The 20765-nt window shown below is 47.8% G+C and overlaps 2 long non-coding RNA genes across 3 annotated transcripts; one reads left to right on the top strand and one right to left on the bottom strand.

Annotated features, from left to right (window-relative positions):
• Positions 1–10051: 10051 nt before the first annotated feature.
• Positions 10052–11874, bottom strand: LOC134481287 (uncharacterized). Of its 2 annotated transcripts, none has more exons than XR_015634315.1 (3): positions 11566–11874; positions 10768–10892; positions 10052–10415 (listed from the first exon to the last, which is right to left on the bottom strand). It is a non-coding gene; the product is annotated as an uncharacterized LOC134481287 (long non-coding RNA). The 2 variants fall into 2 exon arrangements; XR_015634316.1 differs by having other exon boundaries at positions 10257–10415; positions 11553–11862.
• A 99-nt stretch (positions 11875–11973) lies between these two features.
• LOC148002305 (uncharacterized) lies at positions 11974–17317 on the top strand. The gene is made up of 4 exons (XR_015634317.1): positions 11974–12514; positions 12615–12707; positions 16324–16352; positions 17150–17317. It is a non-coding gene; the product is annotated as an uncharacterized LOC148002305 (long non-coding RNA).
• Positions 17318–20765: the final 3448 nt, after the last annotated feature.

Here is a 20765-nt window from a genome sequence, read left to right on the forward strand (position 1 = left end):
CATCTGTCTCTATCATTATCATCCATCCATCGACCCCACTGGCATAGACCCATGGCTGTTGGACAAACTTGCCTTTCACACAAAACCGTGAAGCTGCAATGTTTCCCCATGGACACTAGGGGGCAGCATCACATCGCAGTTCTTGAATGCGATGCTACACATACCCTTTCAGTTCCCAACCTCTTCCCTCATAATAAAGCACCTTTGCTGGACTTCCCCACCCTTCCCTTCTTTCCTTCACTTCCCCTTCCCAGCCCAAGGCAGTCTATTTCAGGATATTCAGGCTGACTCCTGGGTACTCAGTGAGCTTACTCAGGGATGAATCCATCCCGTGTCCGACCTGAGACCCCCCCCCCCAACACACACACACTACACACACCCAGGTAAAGAAGCCAGCAATGGCCTGAATGGTGTTGGTGCGTTTGATGTACCTGCCTGTACCATAAGGGGTGGTCTTCAGACAAATGCTAGTTGTAGATGGGAAAGAGCTCATCTATAGACGTGACTTACATTTCAGTTTATTGACTAAATGACTCCATGCCATGGTGGGCCTCATCCTGTCAGTTGCAGACTTCAGGACACTAAAGCTGGGACTGCTCAGAGAGTTCTGCCTCCTGACTGTAGTGTGGAATTCCTCCCTGAGCTTCCGCCTGCAGGTCGCTCCACAGACTGAGGGCACGAAGTTAGGAGGGCAGTTCCTGGACATCAGATCTGCCCTTCATGTCGCCCTTCCCTTCCTGTTTTTCATGTCCCTGTCTCCCTCCTCATCTGTCTACTGCCTGCCTGCCTGCCTGCCTGCCTGTCTGTCTGTCTATCTAATCTATGGATCCATCCATCTGTCCATCTATCCATTCATCCATCCATGCATCCATCTATCCATCCATCCAAGGAGTCTGTCTGTCTATCTATCTATCTATCTATCTATCTATCTATCTATCTATCTATTATCTATATACCATTTTTCTATCAATTTATCTATCATCTGTCTATCTATCCCATCTGCTTTCTGTCTTCTGTAATCAGTCATTGTTACCTAACTGTCCATCCATTTGTCTGTCCATTATCAGCATAAATGACATTCTCATCTCATAGTGATGGTTCTCTCTCTCTCTCTCTCTCTCTCCCTCTCCCTCTCCCTCTCCCTCTCCCTCTCCCTCTCCCTCTCCCTCACCCCCTCTCTCTTTTGAGACAGAGTTTCTTTGTGTAGCCTTCACTGTCCTGGAAATCGATCTGTAGACCATGCTGACCTTGATCTCAGAGATCCACCTGCCTCTGCCTTCCAAGTACTGGGATTCAAGGTGTGTGCCACCACTGCCCAGCCAGGGATAGTTTATTCTTAAACCAAATATAAGTGACCATATCCAGGAACACAGAGTCAGCCCCAAATAATTTGTCCCAAGATGGATATTTTTTATATATAGTTACAGAGCAAAAGGAAGCCATAAGTCATGGCGTTTTACAAATACACTGATTGAGTAACCAGGTAGGTGGGTTACAGTCAAGTGGGGAAATCTGTTGTAAGTCTCAGATAGTCTTTGAGGACATCATTACATTTTGAGTGGTGGAAGTGAGTGATCTGTTAGCACATCCTAAGGGATTCACATGTTGGTCAAAGGGTGTTGGGTCGGGATGTTTTCTTTCTGCTATTGTGATAAATTACTCTGACCAAAAGCAATTTGGGGGAAGAGTGGATTTATTTGGCTTATGCTTCCGGGTCACAGTTTGTCACTGACAGAAGTTAGGGCAGGAACGTGGAAGGCAAAAGCGTGGAGAAATACGGCAAGCTGATTCAGTCACTCACTAGCTCACGCTCAGCTAGCTTGCTTACAGAGCACCTGACTAGGGATGGTGTCCCCCACAGTGGGCTGAGTCCTTCTGCTTTAATTAGTGACCAAGGGGCACTACAGACAGGCCCACAGACCAATCTGATTTGGGCAATTCTTCAATTCAAGCTTTCATGACTCTAGGCTGCGTTAAATTGACAATTAAAGTTGATTAGGACAGCCAGATTCGGAGGTGGACACATGGTAACCCAACATAATTTGGCCCTGGGTCTGCAACATTCAAAACTCTTCAGGAACAATGAAATTCTGCTCAGCCAGCCAAGCCATGTAGAATCTTCAAATGTGGCTTTTCAAAGAGAGTTTCACTTTATAACAATCTCATGAATATAGCAATTATCTATCCACCTATCTATATTAAGCTATCATTCTCTCTATAATCTGTTAATCATTTGTGCCTGTTGACTTCCCATCTATCTACAATCTAATAGTGATTTATCCACATCTGTTGGTCCTCTGATCATCAGGTCTTCTCTCTCCCTCCCTGTACACCCATACTCAGAGGAATCTTACCTGTCTCCATGGAGACCCTGAGGAATACAGAGTTACTATGTTCCATTTAGTAACTCTGGTGCTTGAAGATCCTGAGCTTTGAGTCCAAGGTCACATTGGCTTTCAACAAAACCGCCCTTGGCCCCCGGGAGGAGGTTTGAAAAATGAGACCATCCAATGACATGTCTTGTTAGATATTCTTTAAGTACTGTTAGGGAAAAGATCAGACGCGCTAAGCAAGGAAACAACACTGTCCCCTCTTTTCATAAGAGTGATGGTTAATCTCAGCGGGTCAACTTGATGTTACAAAGAATTCACCTGAGAAGAACTGGTCCTAGAGGCGTCCTGTCAGGATTACCTACATAAGGTCAACTGGGGTAAAATGAGCCGGCTCTGCGTCTCTGTCAACACAAGTATATGAATATAATCTACTGGGTCCACTCAGTGCTGTTTGTTCATAGGTACACGGGTTTAGAACTGACCACTCTGGAGCGCTTGCCTAGCGAGCGCAAGGCCCTGAGTTCGGTCCCCAGCTCCGGAAAAAAAAAAAAAAAAGTAGAACTGACCACTCTGGAATGGATAATCTATCAGGAGGCTCGTCCCTGGAGAAAATGAATTCTCCCTTCCTCCCTCAGCAGCCATGAATTGCCTAGTTCTTCATCTAGGGGTTGGGTCCACTCACACTGGCATGTCCTCTCATGGAGTCATTGCCCAGGTCTTGTTTAGGCGACTGCATTGTTGGGACCCCGTGAGCACAGCTTTTCTGTCATATCTAAGAGACATTATCTTTCATCGGATGTTCTGGTCCTCTGGCTCTTTTGGTATTTCCTTGGTTGTTCTTTAATCTTAGGTGTAGGGATTGTGTTGAGGATGTATTAGTCAGGGTTGGCCACGCTCTGGTCTCTTGCCCTCCCTATTTTGCCCAGTTGTACGTTTCTGGGATGGTCTCCATCTGCTGCAGAAAAAAAACAAAACAAACAAACAAACAAACAACAACAACAAAAAAAAAAACAAACCAAAACTCTGATGAAAGGCGAGAGTTTATCTAAAAATTTGGAGCTAGGATCCACAGAGAAGAGAATTCGTGCTGGGTTTGTCTGGTTCTGATTGCCTAGAAAGAACGCTGTTAACTGTGGTGGGTGGGATCATTTCCTGGGCAGGAGATGCCGGACTGAACAAGGGCATCACCCCTCTCTGCTTCCTGTCTGTGGGTACTAGGTGTCTGGTTGCCGCAAACTCCCGCCACTTTGATTTCCTGTCATGATTGACCTTTCAAGCTAAAACAGACCCTTCACTTTGTCACGGCAACAAGGAGGCGGAGCTTCGCAGAGCATGGAGTGGAGAGATACCTACAGAGAGGTGTTCTAGTCTTTCCTAATGGTGCCTAGAGCCAAACATTGGCCTCCTCTCTCTCTCTTGTCACATTTGCTCCCTTCTACAGCCTGGCAGGGTTCAGTCCCAGCAGGAGATCCCCGTGATCCACACAGCAGCTTCTCGATCCTTTTTCCATTTGACTGGCAAGTTGCTGGCTGTCTCTGAGTTTACGGGGTGGGGGTCGGGGGCAGGGAGGATAACTGTTTCTCTCGTAGCCCGTTTCTGCCCTATTTATCACGCAGATGCAGGAAGTTAGACTCTGATGAGGTGCTTGGCAGCGAGGGAGACTACAGGAGACACTCTCCCCTTCACATAAGGGAAAAAACGAAGCATTCTTCCCTAAGAAAGGGCCCTGATTGGGCTGCTGGTGGATGGCAAATGCTGCCAAGTTATGGGAGACTTATGAGCAGAGGAGGGGGCTTGTGAGCAGGGGAGGGGGCTGAGGGTCAGTGTTTCAGACGGGAACTCTCTGCCTGGGGCTCTGTGGGCTTCTCCCCCAAGCCTGATGCTGGATCCTGTGGCCAGACTTCACAGTCTAGTGAGTGTGGAGGGAGGGAGTTGTTGTTCAATGGGCCTCTGAGGCAGAGTGGGTACTGGGGTCCCTGTGAGGCACGAGGGGCTGCACAGGACAAGGCATATATAAACCCTTGTATATGCCTTTCAGGATGGGTGCCTGATTGTAGATCCATCATTGTGTGTGTGGTCATGCACTGAGTTTCAGGTTGTAGTCTGACTGTTCTCGAAAATATGGGGTGGGTTAGATAGCACCCACGTCACATTTACTACATCATCATCATCATCATCATCATCATCATCATCATCATCATCATCATCATCATCATTCTTACGACGAGGAGGACTACTACTATTACTTTTACGTGTATGGTGCACCACGTGCATGCAGTACCAGCAGAGGCCAGGAGAGGGCGCCAAATCCATTGTAACTGGAGATTATATATGATTATCGCTGTGTGGGTGTTGATTTTATGGAAGAGTGGCCAGTGTCCTTAGCCTCTGAGAATCTCTCCAGCCCCTCAGTTGTCTTCCTAGCCAATTCACTCTGTTGGCTGTAGTCGCGGGAGGCTTTTCAAAAGATAAAACCACGTAGGGGCTAGGAAGTGGTCTAGTATTTAACGTATACATTTTGCTAACCGAGACCTGAATTTGATTTCCCCAGAATCCTAGTTTAAAAAAAAAAATCAGGGGTTGGGGATTTAGCTCAGTGGTAGAGTGCTTGCCTAGAAAGTGTAAAGCCCTGGGTTCGGTCCTCAGCTCCGAAAAAAAGGAAAAAAAATCAAAAGACCACTAGGCACAGTAATATGTACTTAGATTGCCACTGGGCATTCAGAGACAGGAGAATGTCTGGGACTCGCTGGCCATCCAACTAGTTTCAGGCCAGTGATAAATCCTTTCTCAGCTCTGTGCTCCTGTCTGGGGCCAAGGACTTCTCTACGCAGGCACCATGGACAGCTCAAGGGCATGATTCCCACAGGGTGCCCAGGAGTTACAGTTGTTCATGCAGCTAGTGGTAATGACGATAAGAAACAAACACCACTGAGGGGCCCAGGAACATCCCAACCAGTGTCAGCATGGGGGTGGGGTGGGGGATGGAAATGGAAGTGTGGGGGTGGCAGGTGGAACCCCTGGACATCATAGGACCCTCTAGTCAGTGGAGAACTCGGGAGATCCACAGCAAGGGCTTAGTCATCACTGGGGCTGAGCGTCTCTCAGAAGTATCTTTCCAGCTATGTCTCTAAAACTCTCATGCTGGCCTTGGGAAGGTGGGGCAGAGGTGACTCTGTTGGTTACAGGGTTGGGTTCACGAATGCTGAGTGTACTTTGTACATAAGGCGCCTCTAGAAATGTTGCTTGGGACTGTGGCGGTTTCCACTTCTGAGTGGCCCCCACAGCAAGGAAGGATGCTGGTTATGGTCCAGATGGCATTGGTCTGTAGACTGGATAGCACCATCTTCAGAAAAGCCCAGGGGTGTTAGCGGCTGGTCCTCAGGGTGGTCTGGACTGGGGTTGGATAGTGAAATGTTGCAGGCTCCACATATATTTCCATAGTGGCCACAGCCCAGTTTCTTCATGGTCCATTTAAAGAAATGGTCCTTGTGTGGATCACCCTTGTGTGGACCACTTGGTACATGAAACCGGGGTCACCACCTAATGAGACCCCATTGAAGTGGAGGTTTCTGGTTTCTTTGGAGACTCAGTTGTATCATGTGATATTTTTCTGGATACTGTCTTCCGAGGGGATGTTCCGCTGACGCAGACAGGTGGGCAGATGTTTTGCTGAGAACAGCCATGTGGTGTTTTTCTCGAAGCTGTCTTGGAAGTAGGGCACGTGACGGTTTGCTAGAGCAGATGCTTGAGAGGACACGGGATGTTTGGAAGGGATAGAAGTATAACCCAACAGTCAGTGGGTGACTCTGTGGTATTGGTTTGTGTTGCCACTCTTTACTGACTGTGTGAAGAGAAATGTACCGAAGAACTCCTCATGAGATCGTGGTAGCTTCCTGCCACTTCTGTGCAGACTCAGACCGCTGATTGGCGGTTTCTGCTGGGTTGGACTGTCGTTGCTGATTCCTGAAAGGTGTTTGCAAGTTGATCAAGCTACCACTTCTGCTGATTCGAGGGAACTAAACTGCTGATATCCTGACAACGAAGACTGGAATTGTCCCAAAGAACTGTTTCTAAACAGGTCCACATCCTCCCTCTTAACCTTTCCTTTCCACTTCCTCTGGTGGGTGGTGGGCTAGACGGGGAGGTTAAAGCATTTAAGAACCCTTATTAAAGTAGGCTTTGAAAAACCCAAGCCTACATACAATACTCCCTGGTAGCATTTGGCCCAGCTGCTCCTTCCTTGTAGACTGTGGTGAGCTTGCTTTGGTGGCACCATCGACAAACAGATGTGTACAGCGACACGTCCCTCAGCAAGCACGGCCCCATGTTCCTGCAAGTGGCCTAAAGGAGGCAGACCTGACATGTGCATGGAAATAGAATAAGATACCGCTGCCTAAGAGAATCTCGTGATCTCACGCCGTGCAGGAACAACCAATGCCTATGATGCCCAGGGCTACAAGAAAGTAGGTCTCACCTGTCAAAGACTGAGGAGAGAGATCTGGTGTCTTTGTCTCTTCCGAGACCCGCCCACTAAGGCAACTCTTATGAAAGGAAGAAGCATTTAATTGGGGACTGTCTTACAGTTCCAGAGGTTGAATCCATTATCATTGTGGCAGGAAGCATGGTGGCATAAAAAAGCAGTTGTTGGAGCAGTAGCTGAGACATACATCCTGAACCACTAGCAGAGAGATGGACTCTGGACCTAATGTGGACTTTGAAACCTCAAAGCCCCACCCCCTAGAGACACACTTCCTCCAACAAGGCCACGCCTCCTGATCCTTCCAATCCTTTCGTATGGCACTATTCCCTGCTGACTCAGCATTTAAATATGTGCGCCTTTGGAGAGGAGGGTGTCATTCTTATCTAAACCATCACAGCTGAGGAGACCATTTGCCCTCTATAAAAGTTGCCTTGGTCATGGTGTCTCTTCACGGCAATGGAAACAGTAAGACAGCAGCCTTGGTAGGCAAGCTTCTGCTTGATCAATGAGTGGCTTTTTTTCAGCCCACCATTGGGCTTCCACATGCTGTGCTCGAACCTTTTCTTTCAGCCTTGATGAGCTTAGGGGTGGGATCATGTGGCTTCTGGACTCTGCACTAGTATTGGGCTTTTTTTTTTTTTTTTTTTTGGTTCTTTTTTTCGGAGCTGGGGACCGAACCCAGGGCCTTGCGCTTCCTAGGTAAGCGTTCTACACTGAGCTAAATCCCCAGCCCTAGTATTGGGCTTTTTAAAAAGTCTTCCTCTGACTCTTATCATGGGTCCCGGGGAAGGGCAATCTCTCTGAATGTACGTCTACATTCTGACTCTCACCATCCCTTATGTGTGGCTTCCTTTCCAGGCTATTTTTTGACTCTCTATAGTCTAGTGAGGATAAAAAGAGGATAGGGCAAGTCTTTTAAAGAAAAAGAGGAAAGTTTCGGGTCGATACCAAAGCCACAATTTTCCTCTGACTCAGCACAACCTCCCCGATCCATTTAACGGCAGCTATCCGTCAATTTAAGTATAGTTTTATGAACCTCCCTAAGAGGAAAGCACTACTTGGCTTTTATAGGACCAGACATCATTGGTATTGTGATCTTCTAGATGTAGTGAGAGAAATGGGTATTTGTAATAGCAGCAGGGCTGGGAGGGATGGAGGACGCAGAATTAGTCAGGGATCTGTGAGAGCTGTAGGGGTAAGGTGTAGGGTCTTAAGCTGAACTCCTCACCCAGAGACATTGGATAGGCCTGGGCGCGTCAAAAGGACTGTGAATGTAGGCTGCAGTTGGGGGAATGGTCATTCAAAGGGTGTGCTGTGGTTTATCCAGACAAGGACAGGGATCTGAAGAGCCTCCTTAGTCACCTGGAGATTGGGGGCAGAGTGGTGACCTAATGAATCTCAGGGTCTGGAGGGATGGCTCCGTCTGTTAAATACCTTGCTACACAAGCATGGGCTCTTGAGTTTGATCCCCACAATTCATATTGATAGGAAATAGATTTTAATAGCATACAGAGCTATTTTAATAGCACACGCAAGCACGAGGTCTTGAGTTTGATCCCCACAATTCATGTTAAAAGTCAGGGTGTGGAGGCACATGCTTGTATTGCCAGTGCTGGTGAAGCAGAAATAGTTGGGTCCCTGGGTCTCACTGGCCAGCCAGCCTAGACAGATTGGTGAGCTAGACAAGGGAGAGGTCGTCTCAAAAGCAAGGTGGTTTGGACCTGACCACTGGACTTTCCATGAATGTGTGTGTGTGTATATGTGTGTGTATGTGTACGTATATATGTATATATATATATATATACACATGAACATGCACACACGTGTGCACACATAGTCTTATACACATCTCAGAATGTGAATCTGTGGTAGGATTTTCAGCTTTCAGATTATAAAGGGAAACCACCCAAAGGTGGAAAAAGGCTTGAGAATCACACAGTTCAGGGTTCTCAACTCCATCTCTATCCCAGAAGGGTGGGGGGCACTGCGTTGAATTGGACTCACCTGCTATCCAAGCTCTGTGCCTTCAGTTTATTAATATGGGCGAGATGTGCTAGGATCTAGATATTGACGGGGCTCTCTACGTCATTTTGGTGTGTACTGGTCAGATAAGAATCTTTGATAACATAATTTTCTGCCCTTTGTAAGACAAGACTCAGGAATCAACCCCTCCTGGGCCATCTTCCTCTGCGAGGCTCAGGGGAGAGTTGCAAGATGTCCACCAGCATCTTTGCAGCCTCAGTTCCCAACTCGGGATCTCATTGGCCAAGTCTTGACCAATGAGATTGGGCGGAGGTGACATAATCTATTTCAGGTTCCCTTCTCAAAAGCATGTTGCCAGTTGCTCCCACCTGCTCTCATTGTTACCGCACACTCTCTGTCGCGGAGGATGAGTACCTGGAAACCCCATGATTTGTATTTGGCTGTGATGCGAGCATAGGTCAAGGTTCACTGAGTGAAGACACCAGGATCCGGGGCTTGTCTGTAATGATGCTAAGATTAGCGCGAAGACGTCAGAGCGTGCGCAGTGAATGCTGGCTATGTTCATGAAGTTCACCTTCAACTGCGTGTGCGGAAGAAAGCATTCTTTGCTTGTGTAGTGTATGGATGCCTCACCTGTCAATTAAAGGCTTAGGCAGGAAAGAGAGGTGGGACATCCGGGAGGAGAAAGATTTCTGGGAGGGAAGACGGTGGAGAGAGGAGGAAGACGCCATGGGTTAGGAGTCAAGAAAGCATGGCCCTGAGGGCCGGCCAATTGGAAAGTTCAGCCCAGATGAAACATAGTAAGTAATCATTGGGGTTATTGATAGGAAATAGATTTTAATAGCATACAGGGTAGATAGCTGCCCAGCTCTAGTGTTGAGTAAGGCTTGTAAATATAAACATTGTAGGGGGTTGGGGATTTAGCTCAGTGGTAGAACACTTGCCTAGCAAGCGCAAGGCCCTGCGTTCGGTCCCCAGCTCCGGAAAAAAAAAAATGTAGGTGTCATTTAACTGGGAACTAAGTAGTCAAAGGCAGAGTAGAAACCCCAGGCTGAGATTAAATATTTTCTGCAACAGCTCTCTCTCTCTCTCTCAGCCTGATCCTTTATCTGGAAATGGGTTCACAAGCTTACCCACAGTGCTGAAGAAGAAACGAACTGTGTATGCCACAAAGTGCCCTGAGGGAAAGTTAGGTTATTGGCATTTGCTGAGTTGTCTTGATGGAGAGCTAAGAGAGGCGAGTCTGAGTGTCTTTGCTTAGGTCTGCTGTATTGAGTTGGAGGCTCTTGGGATCACTGGGTCATCTTTCCCAGCCCCTGTCATTCAGTGTTGGCCAACCTTGACATCCAGCCTGACTCTGATATTCCCCAGTCAGAGCTGACTGCTTGGTCTCCATCCACTGGATTGAGAAGCTCTTTTTACTGCCCAGAACCAGCCAGCATTTATAGTCAAGAGCCGAGTTAACTTAGTTGCCATGTATTACTGATCATCAACAGGTTGGCTAAGACTTGCGATTCTTGACTCCAGCTCTGGCAGCAGGCCTCTCCGTGGGCTGGAGATGAGAGTTCTCCATCTTTGACACCAACCATCACAGGGAGAAGCCAGAGGGTCGAAGTGACCTGGCAAGAAAAATAACTTGATTTTCCTCACATCTAAAAGAAAACGGTGGCCAATCCCAATGCGGGGACTCAAACACCTGCCAGAGCCACACAGGTGCAGACCGGCGTGCTCCACAACAGTCACCGTGGTAGGATAACCATGCCCAGTCTTAGTCTCTTGCCTTATTGATCTGTAGGAAACACTCACACGTGGACAACTTAGTCTTACTGCTTTTGACATGTAAGACTTTCTCCAGATTATCACTTGTTTTTAATGTTCCTGCCTTCAGTCAGATTGACATGCCTAACCTACGGATACCATCCCTTCTTCGAGGACAGGGGACACCCATTGCTTTTAGCTCTGTTTGCTTACCGTGTAGATACTCAGTAACTCCTGTACCATTGCTAAATAATGTCTATTAAACATCGTGACTTCAGCTCGTGTGGATAAAGATTTCTGTTCTTCGGAGGTAGAGGAGAAATCTTGAATTCTGAATTCTGTTTGATTAAAAAATATTCTTTGGGTCTATGGGTTGATTGAGCTGGGACATTAGTAAAATCCAAGTCTTATTAGTATTCATAACACTGACCCCATTTAAGAGAGAAATTGGCAAATTATATATAAAAAGATCTAAATCAAATAGCACTGAAAAGCAAACCCATAAGTCGACAAGAATGGGTATGGCGGTGTGACCAGCGGACAGACACAACAGGGACCTGGGAGGAATGTGGGGTGAGTTAGAGAGACCATCTTAGAGAGAGGGAGAGAGAGAGAGGAAGAGAGTGAGAGAGAGAGAAAGAGAAGAGGAAGAGGAAGAAAAGAAGAAGAAAGAGAGAGAGAGAGAGAGAGAGAGAGAGAGAGAGGGAGAGAGAGAGAGAGAGAGAGAGAGAGAGAGAGAGAGAGAGAGAGAGAGAAGAGAAGAGAAGAGAAGAGAAGAGAAGAGAAGAGAAGAGAGACACTTGGAACTGCTGCCAGGTGGAAGAGTCCAGAAATACACATCGCTCTAGCTCCAGGCAAAACGGTATGAAATGGGTCAGTTTAAAAGAATCACATCGTGGGGAAACAGAACCACCCAATTGTGCAGAGAAATTAAATGTCCATGAGCTTCGCTTGGCCTCCGAACTCTCGAGGGAGACAAGAAGGAAAACATTAGCTACTTATGGTGGAAACGTTCCCTTCTCAGGCTCAACAATGGTGACGGTGATGATGTTGTGGGTGGCAAATGGGATGGTGACGATGAGAGTGGTGCTGATGGGGTGTCGATGACGGTGATGATAACGGTGATGAATGGCGAGGATGACTCAGGTGATGCTTATAGTGGCGTTGATGGTGATAGGGTTGGTAATGGTGATCATGTTGGTAACGTTGATGTTGCCAGTGAGGGAAACGATCGCCTTCTGTTCTCACCCTTCTGCTTGCGTCTACCATCATCAGATAGTAACCCCATCCCCATTCCCCACCCCACCCCCGCCCTCCAGAACAATGTGTAGTGTCTCTAAGGATCTCATAGGTTCCAGCTCTGGAACCTAGGAGCAGCCTCTTATCTGTTCTAGAACCTTCTCTGGGTGCCTTGGGCCGTGAGGTCGGCCTGACTTGACCTCACTAACAGTGGTGCTTCTGGTGGCTTATTAACGTTGCTAATGGGAGTGGCCCGCACAGGAAGAGCCTCTGTGACATGCCCACGAGCGCCTTCTCCTCAGAGAGTTTTGAATAACTGGGAGACATGCTTTCTAAACGACCTAAAAATCTAGCACAGTACTCTGCATGCAATTGTTTTTAATCAGAGGCAAGATGCAAAGGCCGGACAGAATGCCCCAGACTCTGGCAGTCAAATGCCGGCAGTGACAAATGGCTCCCCCGGTCCGTGGCGTTTCCAGTGCATCTGTCAGAAGCAGTTAGGCTTCCCTAATGGCTGGCAGATTCATCTTTTGAAGGAGTGGTGCCATCACTCTGGCCTCTGAATTATGAAAAGTGACAATTCCTCCCTTGTGGATGATCATAGATGGTGCGGCATCTATGGCTGGCTGATTCTGTGAGACAAGCAAAGCGTACCAAGAAAGCCGCATTGTTGTGTTCCGGGCTGCTCTCCTCTGAGGATTCTCTGTGAATTAAAGCCAGGGTGGGAGCATCTAGGTTAGGAGGGAGGAGATATTTTAATTTGCAGGGCAGGGCCAGGAGGGATGGCTCCGTGGGTAAGAGAGTGTTTGCTGTTCTTGCAGAGTGAGTTCAATTCTCCAATCCACATCTAGCAACCCACAACAGAGTGCCTGTAACTCCAGCTCCGGGGAATCTAGTGCCCTCTGCTGGCCGCTGTGAGTACTGCACACACTTAAATCTTGAAAAAATATTGTAGCTCATTAACTCCTGGAATGGAGATGACCTTTGAAGTTATGAGAAGACTTTGAGAGTCTGAACTCTGCACCACAACCATGGCATAGACCCTCAACTGTATCTTGGGGGCTCTCTGTCCTGTGATCCTGAGGGCTTCGGCTTGGCCAAATGAAAATGAATAATTTATAAGATTTCTTTTTCCTGGAGATTTTCAGACTGTGAAATCTACTTAGAATGGGAATTTGCAGTTACAAATCAGTAGTTTTTAAAAGATCATGGCACAGTTACTTTTCTCTCTCAGTTTTCTCTTCCACTGCCAAAGGGAAGACCTTCCATTCCTGCCCTGCGGTGGCAAGCGTGGTCATGTTTCTTTCTTCAGCTGATGGACTCTGGGAAGAAATGAAGCTGCCTGTGTCGGGAGACATTTTGTGGCTGATGTGTCACTCTTGTCATGGTTCCTCTACTCTCCAGCAGCTCCCTTGGTCTGAATCTCTGAGAGAAAAATCCCAGAGAGACCTGTGGCTGACTAGGGAGAGGCATATTCTTACGGAGAGATTCAGATTTGTGTTAGCGCATGGGGCTGTTTGTTTATTCAGCCTTGCCTCACTAATGCTGACAGATACAGATGGTCACAGCTACCCCTTCCCACCATAAGGAGTCAGACTAGCAGAGAGCAAACAAGTCTCTTTCCAGTCACCAGTTGTGACTAGTTTTTCTTGTCTATGTTTTCTTCTTCCTCCTCCCTCTTCCTCCTCCCTCCTGTCCCCTCCCCCCTCCCATCCCTTCCTCCTCCTCTCCCTCTTCCTCCTCCTCTTCCTCTTCCTCCCCTCCTCCTCCTCCTCCTCTTCTTCTTCCTCTTCCTCCTCCTCCTCCTTCTTCTTCCTCTTCTACCCATGGAACCCTGTGTATAGTCTGGGAAGAGGGAAGGAGCCAAGAATTCACCTTTATCCCAGAAACTACACTTCAATTTGCAGCTCAAAACGTAAGGATTTAGAGGTCGATGCTGGCGTCTGGAGTAGGCACCTTTACATAAAGTACAAGTACTGGGCAGGTGATTGAGGTAGGACCAGGAGAGATGGGTTCACACTGTTGGTTTCACCAGGGTCTTTGAGCCTGGAGCTGTAGGGGTGGGGCTCAGTGGAACAGATCCAGCAGGCAGAGAGAGGAGAAGGAAATATTTAAGGACAGGAGGTGGCTTGTCATTGACTACAGGAAAGTTGCCTGCAGGAGCAATTGAAAAGTCTTGCTACTCCCCAGATTATAAGATACATACACATCCTTTTGAACAACAACAAAAGCAGTGCATATTACATTGGTAATACTTTCTGGACTGATTTTTATTTTTGTGTTGTATGGCCAAACTAAACCCCCAGTGGAGAGGTGGGTGAACACACTTTCACCTGGCCTGTCTGCCTACAGGAAGTCACAACTGAGTTCTGACTGTTTGGATCCTTCACTGGGGTGCTTTACAGTCTCTGTCTTGTGAACTGTTCACAGTTTCTACCACTTCATAGCCTCCCAGACATGGTGTGTCCATCTCTGTCCTTGTCAGGCAGCCTACAGAGGAAGTCCCTTGGCTTGTCTTTCTCCAGGCTGCATGGGTTCACCTGACAGCTTTACCTCCGACCTCTTGATCCTCCTCCCAAACCACCTGTCTTAGCTAGGGTTTTATTGCTGTGAAGAAACACCGTGATTAAGGCAACTTTTATAAAGGCAGACATTTAATTAAGGCTGGCTTAACAGTTTTAGAGGTTCAGTCAGTTATCATCATGGTGGGCAGCTTGGCAGCATCCAGGCAGGCATGGAGCTGTAGAAGGCGCTGAGATTGTCTCTTCCTTCCTGAGTGGAACTTGAGCTAAGGACCTCAAAGCTGTATTTCCTCCAACAAGGCCATGCCTCCTTATAGTACTTTCCAAGGGCCAAGCAAATTCAAACCACCACATCGCCCTAACCAATGTAGGATCAGAAACCCTCATACCCTCTTTTAACAGCCACTACCACCACTGCTGCATCTTGGGTCACAGCTGCCATTAATTTTGTCACTTAGAAAGTCCCTAAAGCTGGGCTGGAGAGATGGCTCAGCAGGTAAGAGCACTGACTTCTCTTGCAGAGGACCAGGTTCAATACACAGCATCCACAGCCATCCATAAACTCCAGTTCTAGGGGATCTAGCACCCCCTTCTGGCCTCCACAGGTGCTTGCATTCACATGGTCCCCACAAGCACATACAGGCACACACGTACACACAAATTAAAAATAAGTGTTTTTGTTTCCTCAGAAGTTACATTTTTAAAAACAGAAAACAAAGAATAGCAGTGTCTCTGATGTTTATTCTTGTTGTAACACTCACCTCACCTAGGGTGATGTGTGCCTGATTCTCACTTCTCTGGAAAGGTGAAATTTGCAGGATAAACAATAAAAAAGAAAGCATCGTCTTGTAACGTAAAAAGCCACTCACTCACACCATGCACGTTTCACAGGAAACAGTTCCTGCAGACGCTGGAGGCCACTATGGCCAGAACAGGAACTCTGAGGAAACACAGTCAACTTCCTGCTCTGTCAGTAAAGTTTTAGCAGAAGGGTCCCCTGCTGGTCTGGTCCACCCACAGTGACACAGTATGCCATGTGCCCAAAGAGCCTTGGCATTGCCTGCCCTTTGCAGAAGAAGTTTGCAAACTCATGACCCAACAGAACTTTGTTGGCCGGTGTTTGCTATTTAAGGCAGAGCGCAGCCATAGTTCTCAGAGACTAGGACCAACTGCTCTGGCGTTGCCTGAACGCCAGCCAGTCCCATTAGTCTGTGGCTGACCAGCTGTCATGATGAGTCTTACGACTTCTCCATCACCAGTTCAACAAATAGACTGTGGAGGGGAGGCCGGGCAGGTCATCTATTTGCTTATTAGGGAGCCCGGAGAGGAATGCTGGATTTTTGTCCTCTTAGGAGTTTTATGATGTATGTGGAGGTTTTTATCATTATCTGGCTGACCTTCACACTGGCACCTGGGAGGCCTTTCCTAATGGACTTTCTTCAGAAAGATGATTAAAGCCAGGGAATCGTGGCTTCCGTGGGACTGCTGTGTCAGCGGCTTTGTCCTCAGTGGGGGAGGAGAGAGAGGTAGCGGTGTGGGGTGGGGGTGGTTCAGGACTATGCGTCTCACATGGTTAGGATATCTGAATGCTAACCTAAATCTCCTGGGTCCCCGCATGGCTGTGCACACGCTGTCCCTTGTCTTGACCGCGTGCGTGATAAGGAAAGACTGCTCTCTCTACTCGTTCATGCACACCTCAGACCTGAGGTAAAGCGTGTGTGTGCATGCCTGCCCGTGTATGTATGTGCGAGCACTTAGGCATGGAGATGTGTGTGTGTGTGTGTGTGTGTGTGTGTGTGTGTGTGTGTGTGTGTGTTGTCTGCTTTCCCAGCCTCTGTAGGCATGGCTGCTTGCTTTCAGGTGATCCTTAGTGGTGGGGTAGAACCCTGTCTGTGGCTCTTGTCATCTGATTACTATTATTGAACTAATAGCCTAACTGGATACATTTCTGGTATTGTCAATACGGCTAATTGCTTACTATTTTGTCTCCATTCGCCTATGAACCCAGGCCTGGCAGGGAACCCGGAATATCTCCAGGTGGGTGGGGCCTGGCAGGGAACCCGGAACATCTCCAGGTGGGTGGGGCCTGGCAGGGAACCCGGAACATCTCCAGGTGGGTGGGGCCTGGCAGGGAACCCGGAACATCTCCAGGTGGGTGGGGCCTGGCAGGGAACCCGGAACATCTCCAGGTGGGTGGGGCCTGGCAGGGAACCCGGAACATCTCCAGGTGGGTGGGGCCTGGCAGGGAACCCGGAACATCTCCAGGTGGGTGGGGCCTGGCCGGGAACCCAGGGCATCTGCAGGCCTCCCTTTCCTGGTGGCCTTTTGCTGTCTTTCACTCCGGAACCCTGGAGGGGGTCAATTCAGTTTAGCTTCTCTTACCTCCATGGGACTCACACTTTAAGGACTCTCTTCCCCTTGTCTCCTTTCTTCCTTCACTCTTTATTTTTATGTATATAAGATAAAGAAATAGCTTATACGGATGCTCCTGAGAGACAACAAATGGTAGCACATTTGCCATTGTCTCTTCCTCTGCTTCTCGTCTCTGTCTCTCATCCTCATCTCTGTGTCTCTGTCTCTCATCCTCATCTCTGTGTCTCTGTCTCTCACCTCTGTCTCTGTGTCTCTGTCTCTCACCTCTGTCTCTCATCCCTATCTGTGTATCTCTCCTCTTTGTCTCTCATCTCTTTCTCCTTTCCCTATCTCTGTGTCTCTGTCTCTCTGCTCTGTGACATTGTCATCCCTCTGATTTCTGCCTGTCCCATCACTTGCTCATCTCTGTTTTCTTCTGGGTCTGTCATCCCCCCCCCCCCTGCTTTTGGATCACTTGAAAGGAATCCTTCCCGGCTAATGGTTTGGCACAACGATGGACCTCTCTGCGCACAGCTATAGTGCACGACTGTGCCCCTCACTACCGTACCCTCAAGTCCTCCTTGACTATTATCAGTCTGCACTCAAATTTCCCCCAATACCTCCAAAAATATAAAGATTTCTTCAGCATCCTTTCTACCCTTCTGTCTTGATGTGAATTTAGAAACGACTGCCCCTCAGGGTAGATCCCAGATCCCTGTCCCACCTGCTATTCTGCACAGGACAATGACCACAGCGCCGAGGTGACCCCAGGTTCCCTTGATTCTCCTGTGAGTGGTGGGCTCAAGAGAAGAGCACAGACACAGTTGGGGCTGTCACTGCTCTGTAGCCTAGTGAGCTCTAGGGCCCTATAAGAGAAGATTCCTGGCTGAGCAGTGGAAATAATAAATTATCTGAAGCCTTGGCTGCTAGCCTGTTGGTCCCCCTGAGCTAGAAGCTCCTGCAGCCGGAGGCTTCTGCTGTCTGTCCTGCACACACAGCATAGTGGACTAGGCCAACTGGTTTCCAACCAGGAGACTCTGGCTTAAGTGCGTCAATAGATTTTCACTTGGGAATGGAGTCTGCGAAGTCATAGGATACAACCTCTGTGCTACAGATCAGCAGTTCTTAACCTTCCTAATGCATGACCCCTTAATACAGTTCCTCATGTTGTGGTGACCCCCCCCCAAACCATAAAATGATATGGTGGTGACATCCTCCCACACCATAACATTAATACTTCATAACTGTAATTTTGCTTCTGTTATGAATTGTAATGGAGACAGTTTTTGAGATAGAAGTTTGCCAAAGGGGTTGAGACCGATGGGTTGAGAACCCCTGTAAGAGGTAGAACCCTGGGCTGGAGAGATGGCTCAGTGGTTGAGAGCCCCGACTGCTCTTCCAGAGGTCCTGGGTTCAATTCCCAGCAACCACATGGTGGCTCACAACCATCTGTAAAGAGATCTGATGCCCTCTTCTGGTGTATCTGAAGACAGCTACATGTACTCATATATAATAAATGAATAAACCTTAAAAAAAAAAAAGAGGTAGAACCCTATCTCACCTCTCAGAGAGGCAAGAGCCCTTTTAGTAGAACAAACGGTTGGGGGACAAGATGGACAGACATGGCTGTCTGTGGAAAGTAGGACCCACCTCATCTGAGGACATCAGAACCAATATTGGCTTTGACCCCAAGGTCAAATAGCCACATTTGGTGTGGATGCTGTCATCTTCCTGCAAGGTTCTTTGTGCCTCCGTGACATCCCCCATCTCTGATGCATAATGTCTGTTCCAAAGGTTCTTTAGAATTTCTCAGGAGGCTCACTAATTCCTGTACTCCACCCTGCTTCCACGGAGCCTCTCCAGTGTAAACCAGTCCCTTGGCTTCCCCGAGGCTATCCCCACCTCGAGCACCTCTAGGTCGGTTAAGCTGCACCTAGACCAGAGGACTGCGTGATGCAGACGCTCACCAGGTGGCCACGGGATCTACAGACACACAGTGGACCCTGCATTCCCTCCTTCCTCAGAGGCCTGTGTCCCGTGCAATTGGAAACCTCACTGGCGAGTGATAGTAAAGCCAGTGTGGTGCTGTCGGTCGGCAGTTGGGGAGTTTGCTGTGGACAGATTTCTTAATGGGTTTCAGGCTTTGGAGGTAAACACATTAACAGGCTACAACTGCTGCTTGGGAGAAAGCATTTCCCAGTGATGATTCGTTAAGACTTCCTGTGTGTACTTTGCTAAAGAGTTGCTGTCCTGGGGTCGGCAGCAGAGACTAATTCATGATAGCCCGGAAGGAGCTGGTTGCAATGCCTGATCCCAAACTAGGCATACGGTTAATATTAGTGTCATGCTGATCCGAAAGTGTCTCTTCCTTGGTGGCACTGCGCCTCCTGGTGACCTGTCCACTCCATATGTTAAAGGCTGTTGGGGTAAAATGAATACATAAAAATAAGCAAATAAATCCACTACGGGTTGGGGAATTGTAGACAGTTTGGTTCTGCTTGCTCCAAGTGTTTGAAACTTTAAAGAGACTGTACTGGTTCTTTGTCAGGTGTGTGTGGACAAAATACTTGAGGGGTCTGGGAAGATGGCTCAGTGGTTAAGAGCACTTCTGCTTTTCCAGAGGGCCTGGGTTCAATTCCTAGCATCTACATGGCAGCTCACAACTGTTTGTAACTCCAGTGCTGGCGATCTGATGCCCTCTTCTGGCCACCACAAATATAAATATATATATATATATATATATCATGTACATGTACATGTGCGCGCGCGCGCGCGCACACACACACACACACACACACACACACACACACACCCTTTAAAATAAAATATAGTACATACTCAACAATAGTGTCTTAAGAAGGGAGGGTTTGTCTCTGACTAACAGTACCAGAGGAGGATATAGTCTATCATGACAGAGAAGGCATGGCGGCAGGAACTGTGAGGCAGCTGGCCACATTGTATCTGCAATCAGGAAACAGTACACGCCCTCAGGCTATGGGATAGAGCCTCCCACAGTTCAAGTAGGTCTTCTCGCCTCAGCCAGCTCTCTGCAAACACCCTCATAGATGAGCCCAGCATTTTGTCTCTTGCCTGATTCTAGAACCTGTCAGGTTGACAGTGTCAGCCATCACAGCGATCCTGTTGAAACTCATCAAGAAACCCACAAAGTGACATATTATTATGACTTTTAACTCGTGGATGATTGGTAATCTCGGAGTGTTCAGAAACCTGGGGACATGTTGGTAGACATGGGGAAAAAAAACGTGTTCTTTAGACTTCTTTCAAGCCAAATAAAAATACAGCAAATGTATACAGGCGAAGCACAGTCTTCTACGATAGTCTTCGATTGCTGGGCGAGAGAGGAGAGCACTTGACCTTGCTTGTGGTGTCAGTGGGTTGATCTGGAGAAAGCTGTGCTCCTCCCAGGTTTGACAGCAGCCTTCAGTTTAAGTACACTCAACTATACTTGGTTATCTGTCAGTCAGCAACAGCTCATTGATGTCCCCGGGGAGGGACAAACTGTCCAGCCACCTCATGACAAGACACTGGCCTGTCCCTGAGTGCCACCTTCTGCGGCAGAAGGAGGGTTTTCTTTTTCTATTCTCTGCCTCTGAATGCCTTGTCCTGCTGAGGTCCAGGTGCTTCCCTCCCTGCTGAGGACTCAAGACGAACATGATATGTCAGCTGAGTGGCTTCTGGGCTTCTCTTTCTCTTTGGAGCTTGGTTTCTTCTAAAAATACAAAAATGAAAAAATAAAAATAAAAAATTAAGACTATGAGAAAATAGAACAAAAGAATAACATTTTTTTTTCTGTCTTTCAACCCCCTCCTCCAGTCATTTAGAACCTGTTACAGCCACCCACAGACTTTTAAGTGGGGTTGCTGAGAGAGAAATGCTTCGTGCTTTAATGTCTCTTTTTTTTAATCTTTGAGACGGGTCTTCTGTGAATAGGAAAGTATCCTAGTGTATGCTGAACAGAAGAGATACCCAAGCTTGTGTTTCATGAAGTTATAGTCCATCATTGATTGCTCTCTCCCTAATGAGCTCGGAGATTTTCCCCCCATCTCACACAAAAGCACCTAAGTGTTCAGGAGGAGA

Source organism: Rattus norvegicus, chromosome 12, assembly GCF_021556685.1.
Source record: "Rattus norvegicus strain SHRSP/BbbUtx chromosome 12, alternate assembly SHRSP_T2T, whole genome shotgun sequence".
Lineage (NCBI taxonomy): Eukaryota > Metazoa > Chordata > Mammalia > Rodentia > Muridae > Rattus > Rattus norvegicus.